Source organism: Amphiprion ocellaris, chromosome 6 (genome assembly GCF_022539595.1).
Source record: "Amphiprion ocellaris isolate individual 3 ecotype Okinawa chromosome 6, ASM2253959v1, whole genome shotgun sequence".
NCBI lineage: Eukaryota > Metazoa > Chordata > Actinopteri > Pomacentridae > Amphiprion > Amphiprion ocellaris.
In genome coordinates, this window is record NC_072771.1 from 26,127,970 (window position 1) to 26,148,211 (window position 20,242).

Here is a 20,242-nt window from a genome sequence, read left to right on the forward strand (position 1 = left end):
GAAAGTGTGCAATGACCAATAAAGATTGATTGATTGATAGAATCCACCCCTTGCATTTGCCTCAAGTGTTTATCTGTTTACAATAACTCTAACTGGCTGCTGATTGCGACATGACGGAGCGAGCCTGTCACTCGATGAAATGAAACACTGGTGTTGTTTGGATTATATAACTTTTACTGTGACATTAGTTCTACTCCTTAATTTTTGAGTCAACACAAGCAGGTTTTGTTGCATTTAAATAGAAGTGTGAGATTTTCTGGCTAATAAATACAGCAGTTTTAAACCAACATAACCAGCTCCCTTTAAGGGAACAAAGAATGTCCCACCACGCTTTCCATACTCGCACTTGTGCAATACAGACAAGGACTGCAGGAGGGAAAGGTGCCAATTTCATTTCAACTGCTGCGACGTGTGCGTAAGCAAAATTCTCTCCATTCCTTTTCATCCATAGACTGTATGTTTTCATCCATCTCCGTCCATCCATCGGCAAGTACACAGCTCCATATAGCAACATATATTTTAAAATGGTACATGTGAGTGCTGTGTATGCATATATATATGTATATTTCCATGTAAACGCGAAGCACAAAACTTTAATTCCGAATGAGTTAATTCCGAATTAATAATTCTGAATTAAAAAACTTCATGTAAACGTGGCCACTGTCTATCAATGTTTACTTTATGATATTTAAAATTTTTCTGTCTGTCAATATGTTACAGGTAAATGTTGAATTCACTCGTATCACTACAGTCCCCTTGATGTCGACCTCTATGTCCCAGCTGGGTCAGTACACCAGCCAACTAATGAGGGTGTTTAAGAAGAAGGGAGGAACATCAGGATGCAACATCAGCATGATCATGGCAGCCATGGACAAGGTACGTATTTTGTGTTTGTGTAGTCTGAGCTCTTATATAATAATGTTTCTTTGTGTTACTGTCTTTTACCTCTTTCCCTGTTGCTTTTTTTCATCAAAATAAAATCAGGACTTTAAAATCAGCTTAAAGATGCTTTGTTTCTAAAAGTTTGTTTACAAACAGTTTTTGGTCTCCCATAGAATCCAGTGTTGAAGTACGACTGGAATGCATCCTAAAAGCATTGTGTTTGTACCTAAATGAAAATCCAGACAGCGTCATTAAGGAGTACTTGGTAAGTTGCAAGGTTCCTTGTTCACCATAGCCATATTTTTTGATACAAATACTTCTCTTAATGTTTTGCTTTCTCTTTGATGATTTTGTTTGAATGTTTTAGCTTTCTGATAAATTTTGTCACTGTTAGTGACATTGCTTTGATCTTCACATTTCTAATTAATAGCAACAGATTCGAAATGCAAATGCCACACTTAAAATCTGAACTCTAGACCTTTTATCTGCTCACTTGTAAATTCACTTAGGGAATAAAGACCATATAAATAACTTGTTAGCCGGGACTATTGCCACAGGATCACCGGGACACTCAAGCCCCTCCACCGCAATAAGGTGGCGATTCATTGTGAGGTTAATGTCAACTATAAACCTCTTCTCCATGTTTGTTTTCAGAAAAAAAGCTTTTCATAGTGTGAAATTAATCAGAACAGCAAGTCATGTCATGCACTCAACTTTTGCTTTTTTCTTAGATAATAGGTAACCACAAATAAAAGCAAACATGGGCATTTTTATAATAACTATGCTGAAGACATCCTTTTTATAAGCAAACATTTCATTTGCAAGAACAATCCAAAAGCATTTTCATTGAAGCTAGCTTAAAATTGATGGTACAGTAAAAGAAAAAAAAGAAGCATTTGAAATGGTGTAGTAAAACACAAGAAAAGCAACAAAAGTGGTAAATTTGAGTGACTGTTGTACTGACGAATTAGTGCTAGGATGGTGAGCACTGTGTTAAATACAGATTGTGAATTGTTGAGCTGTACAGTAGATGATTGCCTCCATGTTTATTTGTTCATGCAGGCACATATGCAGTGGCTGAGATATTATTAATTTTTTAAGTGTCTTGATCTGAGTGTAATGCCTTGTACGCCGCATGCACGTTTGGCTGCCGGTCCTCCTGTATGCTTTTCCCCCGTTGGCTCCTCCGCGTCTGGACAGAGTCAGGGAGCTTTGCCACACACTATTCTGATAACGCCGTACTGGCCGGCCATGCACTGGCTGGCAGAGACATATCAGATCCTGTTGGGACATCCCATAATGAGACATCCAAACAAATGCTAGGAATGAGAACTATAGGTTACTTGCATTACCCTGGTTCTCAGAGTAGCATGAGTGAGATATCTCACCAGAGAGCCCTTCTTACCGGGCGAAGCGAGAAGAGGTGCTTAGTTTGAGTGATGCTGCGTGGTTGCACAGACTACTATAGGTGGCTTCACCTGATGCAGACATCACGATTACCAGCCAATCAGGATTGGTGTAATGAGATAAATGCTTCTGAGGCATGCCTACGGGGCATAACCCAAAGTGAGACATTTCGCTCATGCTTCTCTGAGAACTGGGGTTATGCAAGTGACCTATAGTTTTGCAAGTCAGACTTTCAGACAACATTTTTCAAAGTAAAAAAAAATAATCATACATCTTAGCCTGTTAAAGCATGACAAATAGTTTGTTGACTAAGACCAGAAGAAGAAAAATGTTTTTATCAAATCATACGGACGTATTCCATCATGATTTGCTCTTCCTCCAGCATGTTTTAACAACTCGTCTCTGGAACTTTCCATTTCCTCAAAGAAAGTGCAGTGTGGCAATCAGATCCTTACTCATATGCTAAGGAATCTCTTCATTAACAGAACAAATACTGTCTGTGAAGAAAAGGACTAATGACATAAGTGAGTTTTAAGAGGAGATCTATCAGGATCAGTGATCATAATCATCATCATTACAGAATCATCATTACAGCCGCATTGGTAGGAACTGACTGTTATTCAGTAGTAAATAAATAATAATAATGAGATAAATCCAGAAATAAATAATAAATCAAGAAATAAATATATTAATAAAAGTAATAATTAAATAACTTCAGTTTCCTGACACTACATTCCTGTATTTCACACAACTTTTATTCCATAATGTCATATTTATTTCTTTTAATAGGCTTTTATTTCATGTCATGTTTATTTATCTCAGTAGACTTTTATCCCATAATGCCACATTGTTTATTTTACAGAGATCTATATTTTATAATGTCACATTTGTTTATTTCAGGAGACTTTTATTTAATAAAATCACATTTATTTTATTCGGGAAATTGTTCGGTCTTAATTTCATATTAACTAAATTCAGAGGACTTCATTTTATATTGTCGCACTGATTTACTTCACGAGACTTTTACATGAGAAGCTGTGTAACCCGCCTTCAGCTCACTTGCTGCGATTTAAGCCTGGTTCAAGCTTCCACTAGTCACAAGAATGTAGACTCAGTTCAACAGTTAGTCTTTCTCAGGCCTCCCTGTAAATTTTGGTGCTCTAAAACCGACCCTGGCTAACTTGTATTCTCTACCATCATGCAACTGCTTTGTCTCTTTCCTGCTAAACCTGAGGAACACTCTGACTCACTCCATCCCAACCAGTTCAGCCTGGTTCATGAACTGTAGTTTAGCCATAAAATTGAAGAATTCAAAAACTGTTCAAATTTATCACCATATATTTAATTTTTTTTGTTACAATATATGTAAGGGAGCAGAACGTCTTGTTAAGTACTTAAAATAATCTGTGAGGAGAAATCACTTAATTTAATTAAAGTGACATGTGGGCATAAATTAGGAAATAGTGATTTTCATTTACAATTTTTTATCACTTAAACAAGAGAACATGTAAACAATTCCTACCTGTGATTTCATGAGCAGACAATCAGATCTTAGGCTTGCCTTTTGGCTTCATTTCTTTGCTTGCTCCTCCCTTTACCTGTCTGTCTGCAAAACCTGCAGAGTTGCCTGCGGCCACTTCTGACTTTTACTCTATTGTAAGTGGCTAACATATTGTCCAATGTCTTCCTTATTTTAAATATTATTAAAGATATAATTTTTTTTACCTTCCCCTTTTTAAGCTTTTCACCAGTTTCTCTTCTTACATGTTTAATTGTATCTCTGCTGGCTGTTAAAACGTGGTAACTTGATCCAGTTTTCTTGGCTTTAACCAGGTGTTGCAAGTGCCTTCGATACACAATTACTTCACAACTGGATCACAAAGGTGAATCCAGTTTAGCCATGGCAATGAATGGAAAAGGATGTGATGTGATGCTTCACTGAAGAACACAAAGAGTCACACTTTAAAGGCCATACAAGGTGCAGTTTGTACGTCAGCTCTTCTTCAGCATCCTGTCAAACTAGTCTGATGACATAATCTCGTCCCTAATAAGCAGCTACCCTGGCATCAAACTTTGTTTAGTTCCTACTCTGGTCAGACAGGTGAGAAACAGACATACAGTACTGTCAGGTAACAAACATCCATTGCTGGATGTCGACAGAATGTTACCTGCATGTTAAAGTCAATGTTAAGTAGAAAACCAGTATGTGCCCTGGGGGAAAATAGGCGAGTATATATAATTAGGTTTGAACTTTTGAAAATAGGCAGGGTTCTCTGTTACAAAAATCTGAGGGTGTGCCTCTGAAACTGATGACTAACAGTTGTAGACTTAATCACATATCTTGATAAACACACAAAGCAACTCACTGCCTGGCATGAGCTGCTGTCTGCAGCCGATGACAGCAGCAGATCTTGGCAGAACTGTAGGATGAAGGCCCATAAGGGACATAGTTGGTCAGCGCCATTTATTTATCCATGAAGCACAGTGACTAACATCTGTAAAACTACTGGGTGTTTAACGGTCAGTGCAGGGGTGGATGTGATTGGTGATCCTCAGCTTTCCATCAGTATCACTTTCACAAAGTGAATCCTCCTCTTCTTCATCTCATCATTCTTTAGGAAATTAGTTCAGCAGACAGCTGCTCATTTGCATTTGCATATGTAGCAGAATAGCCCTGCTCAGTGCAAATGGATTTATTTCCTTTCTGGCACTATAGAATCCAATCATGGCGGAGAAGGGTGTGTCTGCACAGCTGGAGGCGACAGTTGCAGGGCTGCACCGAGAGGGCTGCCTGCTTACGGCCACACATTAAAAGCATTTTTGAAGGACAGTTACCTCAATAGATGATTACTAAAGCGTACAATTTACAATTTAAATGCACAGCTTACGGTTTTAAAAGATGATTTCACTCAAAATATACTTAGAATTTAGAATGTTTATTCAAGGAGTATTCCACTTACGTTTTGGCAGTCGGAGGCGACACTTTCAGGACCACACCGAGTAATCCACACAGAGTACTACTTCATATCCTAAGATTTTAAAGGTTTAATTCATCCAAACAGTACTGACTACAATATCATAACTTGGATGCTAAGACTTGCATTTAGACAAATTGTGCAATTCTCAGGTAAAATAATGATGGAATCATCTGTAATGGCCTTTGTGGTGTCTACATCTCAACCAGTTCAGCCTGGTTCATGAACTGGAGTTTAGCATAAAATTGAAGAATTCAAAAAATGTTTAAATTTATCACCATATATATATATATATATATATATATATATATATATATATATATATATATATATATATATATATATATATATATATATATTTATTTTTTTTTGTTACAATATATGTAAGGGAGCAGAACGTCTTGTTAAGTGCTTAAAATAATCTGTGAGGTGAAATGACTTCATTTAATTAAAGTCAAGCAGGACAGTCTGAAAGGTTGGAAAGAGGCGAAACACAGGGACAACTCTGGAGGCAGATATAAGTTTATTTACACAATAACATTAAATAAAAATAAAACCTAAACACAAAAACACACAAACTTAAATTAGCTCTATGACTCCCGCAACGAAATCTCTGATCTCACTACCTCCTGATACACATAGAGACAGACATTAACATGCATAGGCAGATACAACACTTATATATCCAATAAACTACATATTTCACTTTTTTTTACCTTGGTAAAATATATTTTATTTTTAGCATTTCATGCCACTATACTCCTGTCTGAAGTGAGCACCACCTCCCGACTGAACTGTCTTCCTTCTTCCTTCAACTCTTTCCAGCCCTTGACAAAATTCCTCCACTTCACAGAAATAGTAGACAACACTATCACTGCAGGGTTGACAAATACTGCTAACACTTGAAAAAGGGTACATTCACTAATACTCTTTACTTAAGATGAAAACTACTTCTGTTAGTAAATAGTTTAAAAAAACAGACATTTTAGGACATTGTGTAAATTAAAAAAAAATAATACATGCTTTACTATCACCTTCAGTGGTAAACCAGACCACTGAAGTGCTCAGCCTCCTGCAAGGACAGAGTTTTCTGTACAGACAGACCATATATGATGGCCTACCAAAAGACAATGGTTCATTTTTAAACAATATAATTTACATACACCATTTTACACCAGAGCAAGCTGTGTTAGACAGGTAGATACACAAGAAGTGCCATGAAAGGTGCTATTTATTTAGGCACAGAAACAATTATTTTCTGGAATTTAGGTATTCTTTTAAAACACAGCCACAAAATGTTATGTCCACTGATAATATTGCTAAAAAAGGCCTAAGTGAATCTTTTCTGACTCAGTCTGCAATGATGAGAAAATAGGAACATTTTCAAAGTACCATCAAATCCTGCTCGACTCCCTTTGACTGTACAGTGAAGTCCAGCAGTCAGTGACAGCCTGCATGTGGAGTGGAAAGTCCCGAGTGATGGCACACTGTTTTGGCTCTCTATAAACTGCTTTAAAGGTTCCCTGGAGCAAACTTCTGGCTTCATCAGTCCAAAAAGCAAATCTCTGGCCATGACTTTCAAACAATAAGATTCATCAAGGTATTGAATGGAAACAAAGCTAATACATTGGTGAGCAAATTTACATGCATAAATACTCTCAACAAAGACTGCCATCTACTGTCTGGTGAACTTAATGCCGTTACCAGATGCTCTACTGACAAGGTAATGACAGTGTGTTACAAGTTTGTAGAAGTGGAGGTGAACCCCTAACTTGCCTCTAAAATGAATATACACGTTATGTTTACAGTTGTCGTACTCCTCTGTTTGGAAATGCTCCAGGAGAAGAAGACAAAACCACTTCTGGATCAAAGGCACTTCCATCTGAAAGTATTGTGACAGCAGAAAGAAGAATAGAATTCTGAGTTCAAAATGTGTCCTTTCTCTTCAAAATGAATGGTATGTTTCAACAACGGAAGCATTTGGAAAGAGCAGTTTCTTCTTTGTGTAAATGTTTTTTAAACTAACCTCCTGGAATTCAAACCCCTGGTTTGTGACAGTGGGAAGCGTTTACTGTAACAGGTGTCAACAGCACAAAAAATGTGATAATGAGAATATTAACTATGGAAAAAATCTGCTTTCACTGTTTAACCTTTTTCACAGCAGACATTTGGACTCATCACAGGTGGAATATCTGTTAAATAAGGTCCATAAAGGTTCTGTCATAATTTACTAAGAACTTTTATGAACCTCATAAACAGCAGAAGCTCTAAGAAGAACCCAGCATTAATACATCTCTGATTTAAACTGGGGTCAGTTCAGATACCTGCCACTTTATTAACATCATAAGCCTGTAAAACTATTAGTATTAAACATTCACAGTGAAGATTGTTGCTATTTAATGTAACTGACAGACAGAGATCATTTCATGCTTCTATCATCTGATAATGGATTAATTAATATGCTGACTGTACTTAATTATCATCATCTGGAGCTGGACTGATAAAATCTGGCTAGGACTCAAACAAATCAGTCAACAGGTTAAGTTGGTTTTACAGCAGCTGTCACTATATAAAAGTGGTCGTTTTCACTGCTTAAGTACGAGTTCAAGCATAGTTTGTTTCTAAGTTTAGCAGGTTGACAACAACTTTGCTGTGCAAATGAAAACATCAGAAATGTTTATAACGTTAAACAAATAAAACGCTTTATAACATTACTAACCAATAAAACGAGTACTCATGTCGTGGTAGTCTTACATCAGGGTGATAAATGCTGTTCGCCAGGAAACACAAACACCGGAGCCCTGCAGGAAGCAGGCAGCCTCTCAGTGCAGACGCACCTTCTCCTTCTGCCTGCAACATGCCGAAGCCCAAATGTACATTTACCAATGAGTTGCAGAAGAAATTCCCCACTTACCGTCCCGGTCGGGACAAGCGGGAGACTACGTGCACCGTGTGCAAACCTGGAACGTATGTTTCGGTGTCCAGTGGTGGTGCCAGTGATCTTAAAGCTCACACGGACACCGAAAAACAAAAAAGCTGTGCGAAGTGAGAGTAGTTCAACAAAGTTGACGGAGTTCTCTGTTAGACCTGAAGAAAACAGAGGATGCTGTGAATGCAGCGAAGGATGCATTGGCAGTCCATACTGTGAAACACCATAACAGCTACAGAACCATGGATTGCACTAGTGCATTGCAAAAAAACCCCAAAACATTCCCAGATTCTGACACCGCCAAAAAGTTTAATAGTGCTCTCACTTAGACCGAAGCCATTGTGAATGGTGTTTTAGCGCCCCACTCTGTTGAAGAGGTTGCTGCTCTCAGACTCTGATTGATGTGGGTTGCCCAGCATACATACTAAATAATTGTGTTCATCGTGGGGCAGACACAATAGATGTTGACCTTGAGGACATCATGTTTACAATCTACCAGTACTTCCACATTTACACTGTGCACACTGAGAACCTGAAGGAGTACTGTGATTTTGTTGACATTGAGTAGAGGCGGATGCTTTGTCACAGCAAGACAAGGTGGCTGTCACTGTTCCCAGTCACTGAGAGGATGCTACAGGTGTTTCCAGCTTAAAAGGTGCACTCACTCGTGTCTGTGTTCCACACCCACATTCAACAAATGGGAAAGGAGAACAACTCCATCATAGAGGTGAATAAAATATTTAATAGCACCCACAGCATTCTTCTTGAACGTAAGAGCAACAATTTCATGTCCCTTAAAGTTAAGGGACTACTGGCAGAAAATCGCAGAGATGTACTGGGTGAGGGCTGTGACCTGTTCAGTGCATGTCTGGAGTATCTGGAGAAGTGGATGACTCCCATGGAAGAGTTCTCAACACTTATGTGGATGGATATGAGTGAGCCACCAGATTAGAATTATGTGGAGGCCTGTATCAAGTACCTAAGAGAGAAGGGGGTGCCAAATGGTGATGTCAAGTGTTTTGACCAGGTCGCCAATCTGAGGAAATTCATAGAAAGGTGTAACAGTGATGAGAAGTTCGTTGGCCTGCAGGTGCACCAGAAGTGGACCAAATACTTTGAGAAGGCCAAAAGCATTACATGCTACTCAGAACTAGTCAAGAGTTTTTTATTTTATGTTTTAACTGTGCAACAACAATGGTGTTTTTGAGCTAAAGTATGATGAATGATTAAATCAGTTTTTATGTTATAAATATATATAAAACATAAAAAACTGGTTTATAATGGTCCGTGTATTTATCTGGCAATGGGATTTTCCGTTCTGAAACGAGTATTAAACAAAAAACGAGTGGTTATTTGATTTTCGTATTACAATACAAAAATTAAAATTGAAATACAAGGTGTTTTTACTTTTCATGATCAAAAAGGGATCTACGAAATTTAAAAAATGCTTTGATTTTAATTTTATATTTAGAATAACAAAAAAATAAAATCAGTGAGAGACAGAAACGAAAAATGGTCCGTTTTTTTTCATTTTCTGAGACAGGAAGTGGTCATCAGGAAGTGTGGAGCCAAACGACAACAAGATTCTCAGAGGGCGGAGCCAGAGAGCAGTGATTGGTCAGACCATACACATCTGTAGAAGACTTCCATATATTTTTATGGTCAGCACGTGTGGTAGCATCTGTGGCTGCTGTTGACTTTGTTTTTGGAGTAAAACACGGTAAGAAGATAAATACTTCTAACCAGTAGCGTTGTTTTGCTGTACGTTAAGTCAGCGACTTGTGAAGAGTTGTGTTTTGTCGTGTTTGAGCAGCTGGTCCGGACGCGTTAGCTTGCTAAGCGGCTAAGTTAGCTAGCGGGCTAATTAGCACAGGTGGCTAACTTACCGCTGAACACCTGTTAGTTGCTGCCACAGTTGTCCGTCATTATTAGGCTGAACTTCTCAACCTGTATTTCTCTGCTGTGTATTTCAGCTTTTAAAAAAGTTATTTTACTTTAAGGTTAACTGAAGCCCGTTCAGCTGCACTGAAGTTTAACATTCAGCTGGTTTGAATTAAACCGCTTAACTTAACATTGCGCAACATTACCTCTCTGAATCTCCATAATTTCATTAAATTCCTTCTCTCTTCCACTGCTCAAGTTCAATCCAGTATATAAAATGACATTAATAGTGAATAAACTAACAAGCAGCCATTGTATTTATTTATTATTGCATGTGTTTGTAGTAAAACATGAGTTGAAACATCCTACTTTTGGATCTAGAACTGCACAAGCCGTTCATTTTCAGTCACCTGACGAGTTAAACTCCGCGTTTTATGTGAGATTGAAGCAGAAAGTCTAAGTTAACAAAGAAAGTCCTTTATAATTTGCGATACCCGTTATCTCTGACTGAGGCTTTAGTTTTTGTTGAGCCGATTTACACGTAGAAACTTTGTTCAGGAAGATTTCTCAGTAGCTCAGAGGACAGGCTGCTTTTTACACAACCTTGTAAGAGAATGTCTGCCAATGCTTTCAGCAGAATTTAGAAATACAACACTTCCTAAATAGATATTTTGAGGCTGTGAGGTTGAACATTTGAGAGTGTATCAGTGTGTTTGCTTGTGGTCTTTCTGTTTCTAGGTGGAAGCTGAATTAGTGAGGATGACTCCTGCTCCTGTCATCTCTAAGCTCCTCACACATCTTTACCTGCACATGAGGAAAATCACTCCTGTAGAATGCAGGTATGTTTGTCATTATTATAAAAAGATGTTGCCTGGTGACCTGTCAGAAACCCATCATACAGAGTCAGCCAAAATAATGTTTACACACATCAGGAAAAGAAAAACTTGAATAAATATTTCAATACCAAATTTTTTCAGACATCACGCGATTAATAAAAGTTATCTTTGGCCTCTACAATTACAAGAGGGGCTCAAAGTGGTGGCCACTGGCTTCCAGACATTTCTGTTCTGTTGTAGACGTCACTTGTTGATGCTCCATTCATGAGGGTAGCGCCATCTGTTGGGAAAACATCGTACAACAGGACACAGAGTTATCGTGATTTGATCAAACTTAGAAAGATGTATCTATATGTATAGAAGTACTTATACAAATGAAATATTTATAAAAGTTTTTCTTTTCCTGATGTGTGTACATTATTTTGGCTGACTCTGAACTTAATGAGAACAAAACTGTCATTTAATTGTTGCTCTGGAAGCTTCTTTAGTGAAAACCGGCTGGTGTTCTGCTTTGAAACAAACTGCTGTTGAGGTCTGTGTTTTTAGGTTTAACCCCACAGTTTCTGAATGAACTGATAGTTGTTTTTTTTTCCCTGATCAATGTGGATGTTATAATTGATGGTAACATTTACTGATTATATAATCAGCATGACAATATAACAGTATAACATTCTGACCACCTGACTAATACTGTGTTGGTCCCTTTATGCTGCTAAAACTCCTCTGACCCAGTGGTTCATCAGAACCTCTGGGGATGTCCTGTGGATTCTGTGGATCCTGTGGGTTGCAGGGTGGGTCCTACCTAGACCAGGCTGATCCTGGACCGTCCCACAGATGCTCCATCAGATCTGGATGTGGGGAGTGTGGAACCCAGGTGAACAGCTTAGCTCTGTTGTGTTCCTCGGACCACTCCTGAGCAGTTTTAGTGTGTCCTGCTGAGGGTGGCAGCTGGCATCAAGGACTGCTGTTGCCATGGAGACTAGGGGGTTGTTTGTCCTGCAGTGTTTAGGTGGTGGTACATGTCAAACATCCACATGAATGTCAAGGTTTCCCAGCAGAACGTTGCATTAGAACAAGATGATGGATGTTGTTCTCTTCAGCTGTCAGTGGTCAGAATGTTGTGGCTGATCGGTGGATCTGTCTGCCTTTACTCTGACATCCAGAGTTATACAGAAGTGTAGTATGTGTGCAGTGCAGAAGAGATTTACTTTATTGTATGCAGTTTTAGTGGTCCCATCAGAGAAAATCATATCCATATACAGATTTTTATTAATTCCAGGGCTGGTTCAGTAAAGATTATAATAATAAGTACATCAGATAATTCTTGGTCGCAGTTGGAATTTTGCAGACTGAGAGATGGTTGAGAAGGTTTGCAGTTCTTGTTTTAGCAAAATATGTTTTAATAGAAGATCTTTATTGTCATTGTACATGAAATTATCTGCAAACCAGCAAAATGCATGTCTGAGATATCTAAAAATAAATAAGTAAAGAAAAATGCTTCTAAAGCCAATAATAAACAGAATATTTTGAGGGAATATTCTAAAAAGGAAAGAAAAGCTCCATTCTCACTCCTCTCAGGATAAACTGTCATTAAAATTGACTTTAAATTTAGCTTCAACACGAGATAAAAACATTTCCTTTCATTACCGATGTTGTCAAGTTTTAATAAAGTTCATGCTACTTTTATAAAATGATAAAAGTAACTAAATTGTGTTTCTGTGATCTGTGTTTGATTTCTGTCTTTTCTCCTGTCATCCAGATGTTCAGAGGGAGATGATGCCACATCTGGTCCAGCCGATGGAAGGTCTTGAAGTTCTCTGACTGGCCTCGACTGAAGATGGTCGTCTCACTGGATTTAAGGTTCAGATGCTCAGTAACAAACTCCACCAATGAGCCAACAGGGAGGCTTTAGGTTTATTAAATGTTGCTATGAAGGTATCACTGTTTTTCTTTGTGAATGCAATGTGCTGCAACTGAAACTTGAATTAGAACTTGGAAGTAAATCCTTCCATCTGAAAGGATTTAGTTGCATTAATAACCTCATAACATTCTAATTTTTATTCCAGTCTTAGTTGGAAATAGAATCTCTGTATTGATTCAGGTAAAAACTGAACTTCACAGCATGTTGGAGCAAAACAACCAGATGAAAACTGTGATGATGTTGGATTGTCAGACCGTAATGTTGCAGCTCAAAGCAGCTTTTCTAGCTCAGTTCATTCTGACATTCAGCTATGAATCAACACAGCAGATGGTGATCCATGCTGTGGAAGTCTCACATCTCCTGATTTAATGGAGCTGCTTTGCACTTTTTACACTGTTTATTCACCAACACTTTATTTAATAAAAGTCCCATCTAGTTTTTATGAGGAATGTGATGTTTTAATTTCTCTGTGAATAACTGCAGTCTAATGCAACAGCTGGAATTGTAACATCTGTCCTGATATTGATCATGAAGTATTGATCAGAATACTTATGGTTAGCAGTCATCCCTGAAATTTTACATTAAAATCTTTACTTGTGTTGTGAACTTTGGTAAGAAGCAGAAAGTTTAGCGTTGCCATGGATACATGAGTGTTAAATTCTGTCCATGTTTCCATTGTGGGAAATTCAGTCCAGCAGATCAATCTGTTTTTACTGCCAGCTACCATTCAGTCTGAGATATTAAGAATAAATAACTGTGCATAGTGTGGAAATGAACAGATTCTATTTTTATTTATTCCTACAGCTGAGAGAAGAATGTGGAGGAATTTAGTCTCACAATCACAGACAATAAATATTATCTGAAAGTCAGGTTATTGTTGTTTATCAGCACAATACAAAAAGATTCATTTTAGAAATGTTCCAGTTAAGACTCTAGAATATCATGATTTATGTAAATTTACCTCAATAATATGAATGTTCAGGTTAAGATTGTGCAGTGATATTATGTAAGTTTAGCTCATTAAAGTTTGACTCTGCACTACAATATTATTTATTATTTAAATTTATATCTTTATTATAATATTTAGGATTAGACCCTACACGGTGCCCGCGGACACCAAGTCGCCCGCAGGCCTGTTCTAAAAATAGCACAACTCGCAAGTGAGCTGCGTCTAAGATGTAATTTTTTCTGCTGCTATTTTTTAAAATCACACTTGCATTTATATAGATTTTAAAATGACAATGTCTTAAAAATAAAAGAAAATAAAAATGTTTATTATACGTAAAGTTAAGGTGAACCTAGTTCAAAGGTCTGTATTGTACGCATGACAAAACCTTCGCGCTTGTGGAGAGTAAGCTAGCGGGCAGTGAAAATGGTGAGCGGAGTGCAGTTTCCTACCCCAAAAACATGGCAAAAAAAAGACAGAAAATTTATCATTTTCAAAGTGAATCGGAGGAAGAGTTCTTTTTTACTACTGTGAAAGGAAGCTGCGTGTGTTTCATTTGCGGGGTGACTGTGGCGACAGCGAAGCGGCACAATGTGGAGCGACACTTCACTACGTGTCACGAAAGCTACAATGCTAACTATCCACCGGGAAGCATTCTACGGTCAGAGAAGGCCCGTGAGCTAAAGGCAGCTTTGGATAAGCGGCAGTCTTTTTTTACGAAGCCGGCGAAAAAATCCCGAAAAGCAACCAAAGCCTTATTTAGAGCTACACGTTTTCCGGTAAAGAAGAAAAAGGTCTTTACAGACTGCCCTACAGTATTGAGATTAAGAAATCAAATATCCTATAAAGTGTAAATACACTGAACTAATTTGGATATATTTAAGTGAGACTCTACAATATTATTTGACACATCTATCTAAATCCAAATTTTAGTAATTTTTACTCCAAACATTTACTGGACTGATTTAAACATTAAAATCACTCCTTTCTAATCCTCTGCTGTATGTTCAAACCTGAGGCCTGAAATAGAAACACACAAGTATCTGATTGAAGGAACTTCTGCAGAGTCCTGGTTCCAGAACATGATGATAGAATTATAGACAAACTTTAACAAAAGCTGCCTGAGAGTTTACAGGTTTTTATGTTAGATTTCTTCAGTAATTTAGTGAGTTATCAGCAAAAATCAAGTGTTTGATTTGATTTGATGAACTTCATTTCCTAAAACATCCAGAATTGGAGCTCATATCTTTGGCAGCTATAAAGTTTCTGCTCCTTCAAAGTTCACAACACAATGAATGAATTCCTAATACACTCTCAATGCTGGAGAGCGTTTGTGATGCTGAAGCAGTGACCAGTTTTTCTGTTTCTTCTCTGGAGATGCACAATGAGGGACGTCTGCAGCGACTGAGAAAGAGTCTCACCACATCCTGACATGAGGAAAAAGACTTTATTGAAGACTACAATGAGAAAAACTATCAGACAGCAGACAGCATGCGTTCAAGGTGAGCTCTGAACATTTGATCTGGAACATGAATTCAATCACGGCAGCATGAGCTTCATTTCAGTCTGTAGCTGCTGAATTCATGGATGAATCATCTGGCACTAGAGAGGAAGACCATCAAACATCCACGTCAGCTGATGGAGGTCCAAGAGTCTCACCAAACAAACAACCTACAGAGTGAAGACCTCGAATCTGATTGGACGGCCTCCTATTCAGCCACATGTGTGAACAAATGCCTCTAAGATGATTTGTTTTCTAAAATAAATCTAGTTTGAGTCCTAATCTATGTCTGTGTGTTTGCTTCTTTACACCGCTGTTAACAGTTTAGGCTTTTACATTGTTCCAGATAAGACAAGTAAAAGATTCTTCAGAGCCGTTCTACCACGAGGCTGACAGGAAGAACTCCAACAGCTACTGAATGTTCCTGAGGTCCCCTCAAGGCTACAGGAGGAGTCCTACGAGGACGAGCCGGTCCACCTGATGGTGGCCAGTCGCTGCGGTTCAAAGCTAACACCGACTACGTGGACTTCTACTGGACCACACGGAGGCCTTCAAACCTGGACCAACGAGTTCACCGACTCCCCGACTCGTGGGTCTGAGGATGCCGCCGAGCCTCGGTCCAGCCGGCCTCCTGTCTGTGGATGTTTGAGTGCTGAGAGGTTTGTGGATGCATGTGAACGTGTCTGTGTTGAAACAGCAGCTTTTCACTCAGTAACGCTGGTAAAAACCAAGAGCTTCTTTATTTGTGACTTCCACTGAAAAAACTGATGAAAATATGTTTGCCACGGTTCTGACTGATAACAGATTATTAAATAATGAAAATAACCCTTTAAATATTCCTTTAAAAATGTCGAAAAAAATGCGATTTTTCAACATGTAAAAATGTGCCATATGATGAAATAATGTAAAGGAGGCCGTGAAAAACACTCCAGAAAGGTTTTCTTTGAAAAAAAAAAATCATCATGAATTTTGGCGCAAAAAAACGCCATAGTATACTATGTCGAAAAAAAATGCGATTTTTTTAACACGTAAAAACATGCCATATGATGAAATAATGTAAAGGAGGCCGTGAATAACACTCCAGAAAGGTTTTCTTTGGAAAAAAAACATCATGAATTTTGGCGCAAAAAAAAAAAACGCCATAGTATACTATGTCAAAAAAAATGCGATTTTTCAACATGTTGTAAAAAAGTGCCATATGATGAAATAATGTAAAGGAGGCTGTGAAAAACACTGCAGAAAGGTTTTCTTTGAAAAAAATCATGAATTTTGGCGCAAAAAAACACCCAAGTATAGTGTCGAAAAAAAATGCGATTTTTCAACATGTAAAAACATGCCATATGATGAAATAATGTAAAGGAGGCCGTGAAAAACACTCCAGAAAGGTTTTCTTTGAAAAAAAAAAAATCATCATGAATTTTGGCGCAAGAAAACGCCATAGTATACTATGACGAAAAAAAATGTGATTTTTCAACATGTAAAAACGTGCCATATGATGAAATAATGTAAAGCAGGCCGTGAAAAACACTCCAGAAAGGGTATACTATGGCGTTTTTTTTGCACCAAAATCCATGATGATTTTTTTTCAAAGAAAACCTTTCTGGAGTGTTTTTCACGGCCTCCTTTACATTATTTCATCATATGGCACGTTTTTACAACATGTTGAAAAATCTCATTTTTTTTCGACGTTGCTCCTCGGCGACCCTAGTCCGGGTCGTAATGTTTTTTGAGCAACACACCATACTATGACGTTTTTACAATGATGGTTCTACTATGGAACCAGTTTGACATGTTCAGGCGTTCTTTGTGTGAAAACTCAGAGATTTCAGGTAGCAGAAGGTGGTTTTCAACCTTCTTTGTTAACTTTCTGCCTCAACTTTAAACTAAATTTCCCTCACTAACCCAGCCCTCTGGACTTCCAGTAAGCTGTGTTCCTATTGGCTGTCCAGGTGGCTGCTTGGTGTTATCAGGAACACCTGAGCAGCTCAGTGTCTTCCTGCTTTATTTAGCTGCAGCCAAACATTTCCTCTGCTTCCTTCACCAGTGAACCGGGTTTGGCTCTGTTGCTTTAGTTATTTCTTTAGGTGTTGGCTTGCAGCTTCCAGCAGTAAAATCGTCTTTAATGTGTTTCTTGGTGTGTTTTAGGGCTTTGTACTGGATAGTTGTCTTGGTAAATGTGGTTCTTTAGCCACAGTTAGCACATGGTGCTAATGTGTGCAGTGATTAGTAGATTTGTTGCAGCTGAGTTGTCTTTATCTTGGCTGTAGTGAGTCTTTAGAGGTTTTTGGACAGACACATTCTGTATTCATGTTTGTGAACCAGCGTTGGTTGTCCAGAAGGTAAGAGTTCCTGTCCTGATTCTCTGTTCTCAGAGGTTCTCTGGTAGGCTGCAGGAGACTTTAGTGTTTGGGTTGTGCTAGTTTGGTTTTTGTATGGTTTCATTTGGACGACTATCTTGAGGCCCCTCCGTATGGTTTAGTGAGGTTTTCTTCAACAGTTCTACAAAGCAACCTGCAGCAGAAGAGACTTTGAGAGTTTTTAGGAAGTTCTGGAGAGCAGACTTTAGAGCAGCAGAAACATTTATCAGCAGTTTGAGCAGGAGAAGGTGAGCTTCAGAGTAGAAATGACACAGAAACCTTCTTGACCCGTGTGGTGAGGTCCTGTACCAAGAGTTTGAGCAGGTTGTGAAGAGTCTGTAGTTCTTTGGTCTGAAAGCACAAGAAGAGTCGACTCATTAAAGAATAAAACGGGAGATATTGTTGGTTCTTCTGTCGCTCTGCAGTTTCCTCAGACTGAATATCAAGTTTATATTTTAAATGATTTCCCATGTGAGCCCAAGAAGACTTCAATAAATTCCCTCCATCCCCTGGACACAACATGTTTTATTAGGATGTTAAATCTTTTTTTTTCTTTTAAATGTTTTTGAGTTTTAATTATAGTTTTAGCATAGTTTTTTTTCTCTTTGCTTGTTTAGTTTTGTCATGTGTGTGAAAGGTGCTAAACAAATAAAGCTGAATTGATAAACTGACTAATTGACTAACTCATGATTGTGACAACAGAAGTATTTTCATTGTGATTTAAGAGTTTGTTTAATTTTGAAGGTTGGGGTTAAAATCTTGACAGAAAAAAAGATTAAAGAAATAAACTACATTAAAAAAGCAATTAAATAAAAGGAAAAAAACATTTAATACAATAAAACTTTTAAAAGAAAATTAAACATTAAATTATATTAAAGAGACAAAATATTTAATTAGATAATTCAACTGAAGATACAAAACGTAATTATGAAATTAAACAAAGTTTTTTTTAAACAAAAATATTAAACATTAAGGATGAAATATTTTAGATAATTAAACATTTAAAAAATACAATTAAACAAGAAGAATATTAAACATTTTTATAAAATGCAAAACATTTAATTAGATTATTAAACCTTTAAAAAGACAAAACATTTAATTAAAAATTAAATGTTTAATTCGAAAATTAAATCTTAAAGACAATAAAACTTTAAATAGGAATTAAACAGAATATACAATTAAGCATTTAAAAAGAAAATTAAACATTAAAAGGTGGTAAAACATTTAAAAAGAAAAACCTTAAAGATTTAATGGAAAAATTAAACATTGGGAAAGAAAAAAAAAATTCAAACAAGCCGATAAAACATTTGAAAAAACAACAAACATTAAAAAGACAAAACATTTCAAGATCAAATCAGACATTAGAAAAGAATAAAAGGTGAGAAAAGAGCAAAACTAAACATTTAAGAAGACTCAAACTAAAGACGCAACATTTGAAAAGACATCAGTTATACTTTAGAAGATCAAATTAAACAGAAGAGACAAACGATCAAAAAGAGCAAAAACAGATAGGTCTTAAAGTGTTTTCTAGTCTGAAATGAAAACATCAAGTTGTTTCTTCAAACATTTCATCTTTCTATGTTCTTGGTTTGATTGTGGACAGATTTACTAACAACTCATTTCAGAAAACTGCTTTCCAGATAAAGTCTACTAGTAGTTGAATGCATCGATCAAACTAATGTTACCTTCTGATCTCCACAAACTTCACTGTTCAGTGAAGAGAATCAAAGTTTGTTGAGGATTTCTAAAAAACCCACAGGTGAAGGTCTGAGAAGAACTCAGATGGATGGTCTAAATGTGAAATCGACTCATGGTCACAAGGTTTAAGGCTTCTGTTAACCAGAAAGTTCAAACTAACAGAGAAGTACTGAGAAACTTTTAAAATTTCAGTCCTCAGACTGTCTAAAGGTTCAAGCTAACTAGAAGTACTGAGAAACTTTTAAGATTTCAGTCCTCAGACTGTCTAAAGGTTCAAACTAACAGAGAAGTACTGAGAAACTTTTAGAATTTCAGTCCTCAGACTGTCTGAAGGTTCAAACTAACAGAGAACTACTCAGGAACTTAGAAGATATCAGTCCTTGGACTGTGTGAAAGTTCAATCTAACAGAGAACTACTGTGGGACTTAGAAAATTTCAGCCTTCAGACTGTGTGAAAGCTCAGGTCCTGAGGACTTGGGAGGTGTGGAGGCTTGGAAAGTCTGGGAACTGAAGGTTCAGCCCTCCAGCACAAAGGCTGAAGTCCAGCCTCCTGAGAAAAACGGTCGAGACGGGACTCGTTGAAAAAAAAAAAATCGAAAATGACAAAAAATAGATGATAAATGCGCAAAAAAAGGAAGAATTAGTATCTGAGCGAGTAGCTCAGGAGGATAAGAAGAGGACTACCAAGCGGAGGGTCACAGGTTCAAGACCCGCCACCGGCCCTTTTCTTTGTTCTTCTTTGTCAGGATTTTGAGAAAATTTAAGAAGTGTCTGGTCTTGAACCAGCGACCTGCAGCTCCATAGGCAAATCCTTAACTCACTGAGCTACAGATCAGATGAAAAGAAATAATTTCGTCGTCCCTTTGGCATCGTAGTTCCTCAAGTGACCACATGGGCGGAGCTGAGGCG

At 37.6% G+C, this 20,242-nt stretch overlaps 1 long non-coding RNA gene across 4 annotated transcripts; it reads left to right on the plus strand.

Annotated features, from left to right (window-relative positions):
• The first annotated feature begins 322 nt into the window (after window positions 1-322).
• Window positions 323-15,560, plus strand: LOC129349147 (uncharacterized). 4 transcript variants are annotated; one of them, XR_008602029.1, is made up of 7 exons: window positions 337-415; window positions 721-876; window positions 1,056-1,147; window positions 9,737-9,913; window positions 10,813-10,913; window positions 12,670-15,279; window positions 15,343-15,560. It is a non-coding gene; the product is annotated as an uncharacterized LOC129349147 (long non-coding RNA). The 4 variants fall into 4 exon arrangements; XR_008602028.1 differs by having other exon boundaries at window positions 323-411; window positions 12,670-15,560; XR_008602030.1 differs by having other exon boundaries at window positions 325-415; window positions 9,733-9,913; window positions 12,670-15,560.
• Window positions 15,561-20,242: the final 4,682 nt, after the last annotated feature.